We start from the raw sequence: 2,561 nt of genomic DNA on the forward strand, positions 1-2,561 counted from the left end.
TCTAAAAAGCATCTCGCAGACATTCTACAAATTCTCCCTCTTGAGATGCAGTGCCGACCTGATTTTCCCAATCCACTCGCATGTTAAAATCCCGCACAATTATCATAACACTGCCCTTCTGACAAGACTTTTCTATTTCCAGTTGTAATTTGTATTCTGCATCACTGCAGCTGTTTGGCGGCCTATAAATAACTGCCATTAGTGTCCTTTTACCCCTGCGATTTCTGAGCTCAACCAATAAAGATTCTGCACCTTCCGATCCTATATCACCTCTTTCTAATGATTTAATATCATTTCTTACCAATAAAGCCACGCCTCCTCCTCTGTCTACCTTCCTATCCTTCCGATACACCGTGTATCCTTGGACGTTCAGCTCCCAAAGACATGCATCCTTTGGCCAGGTCTTAGTGATGGCCACAATATCATACCTGCCAATCTGTAGCTGTACGACAAGATCATCCACCTTATTCCTTATGCTGCGTGCATTTAAGTACAACACCTTGAGACCAGTATTTGATACTTTTCACTTTGATTTCACTGCAACTCATCCCAATGGCTACAAATTTGCTCCATCACCTGCCTGTCTTTCCTGACATCTTTACTGCTCACTATCTTAGATTTATTTCTGTTTTCCCCTTCCTCCGCTCTATCATTCCGGTTCCCACCCCCCTGCCAAATTAGTTTAAACCCTCTCTAACAGCTCTATTAAACTTTCCCTCCAGGATATTGGTCCCCTTCGGGTTCAGGTGTAACCTGTTCATTTTGAACAGGTCATACTTCCCCCAGAAGAGATCCCAATTATCCAAGAATCTGAAGCCCTGCCCCCTACACCAGTCTCTCAGCCACGAATTCATCTGTCTGATCCTACTATTCTTGCCCTCGCTAGCACGTGGCACAGGTAGCAATCCCGAGATTACTACCCTGGAGGTCCTGCTTCCCAGCTTCCTTCCTAACTCCTGGAAATCTCTCTTCAGGACCTCCTCCTTTGTCCTATCTATGTCATTGGTACCAACATGTACCAAGACAACTGGCTGCTCACCCTCCCCCTTCAGAATATTCAGGTCCCAATCCGAGACATCCCGTACCCTGGCACCTGGGAGGCAACACACCATGCGGGTATCTCTATCAGGCTCACAGAATCTCCTGTCCGTTCCCCTGACTATGGAATCCCCTACGACTACCGCATTTCTCTTCTCCCTCCTTCTCTCCTGCACAACAGCGCCAAGCTCGGTGCCAGAGACCCCGGTCACCATGGGCGTCCCCTGTCAGGTCATCCCCCTCAACAGCATCCAGAACAAGATATTTGTTGCTGATATTTGTTCCTTGGAATATAAATGATTGAGGGGAGGTTTGATGGAGGTGTTTTAAAATTGTGAGGGTTATAGGTGGGGTAAATGCAAGCTGCCTTTTTCCACTGAGATTGGATGAGACTACAACCAGAGGCCATGGATTAACTGTGAAAGGTGAAATTTTAAGGGGAACATGACGGGAAACTTCTTCACACAGATGAACATCTGCATGTGGAATGAACAGCCCGCACAAGTGGTGAATGCAAGCTCAATTTCATCATTTAAGAGGTTTGTGTAGGTACCTGGATGGTAGAGATATGGGAGTAGAAAGTTTAAATAGTTCAGCACAAACTTGATAGGCCGAAGGGTCTCTTTCTGTGTTGTACTTTTCTATGACTGTGACAAGAACCTAAAATGATACTAATATTCACTCTAATTCCTTTTAACAGCTGTGCAGACCAACCATACATCTCAGTCAGAGTCATTTACAGGGTGTTAAAACTGTGGCACTTTAAATTAACAGTACATAAAAGAAAATCCCAGCAGTACGTCAACAAAGGCTATTTGTGTGAGAATGTTTCAGTTACTGTGGGGCCAGGCACCCATGCAGCTCAGTGGGAACAGGGAATAATACGAATGGAGAGAGTCAAACTGAGCCAGGTCACAGATTGGAGATGGCAGAAATGCCCCATTCTTGTAGAGACAGGAAGAGCATCAGAGAATTTGATGGTCATTCCAGATACCAGCACTGTGCCCAGATAGAAAATGATTTCTCTCTCCAAGTTGGGTTGAACTTCACTGTAACAGTTTGATGTCAGATCACACCTTGACAACTCAAGTGATCTCATCTGAAATGTTGTCCTGCACCCACTGATGGATTTTGTAAATCTTTTTACAGGTTAAAAATGACAAGGAATTTGTCTACAGGAATCTTGAACACAACACGCCAGTTTTGCTGTCTCTGTCCAGATATTTAAGAAGTGGAGCAAGGGATTCACTTGATCATCCTTCCTGCTCAGACTGTGGGGAGAGATTCACTCAATCATCTGACCGAATGGCACGCCCGTCATTTTACACAGGGGTGAACCCATTCATCTGCTCAGACTGTGGTAATGGATTCACTTGGTCACCTCAACTGAAGGTACATCAGCAAGTACACACTGGGCAAGGCCATTCGCCTGTTCTGTGGGTGAGAAGGGATTCAGTCGGTCTTCCCACCTGTGGATGCACCAGTCAGTTCACACTGGGCAGAGGCTGGTCATCTGCTGAATT

The sequence above is a fragment of the Mobula birostris genome, chromosome 13 (genome assembly GCF_030028105.1).
Source record: "Mobula birostris isolate sMobBir1 chromosome 13, sMobBir1.hap1, whole genome shotgun sequence".
Lineage (NCBI taxonomy): Eukaryota > Metazoa > Chordata > Chondrichthyes > Myliobatiformes > Myliobatidae > Mobula > Mobula birostris.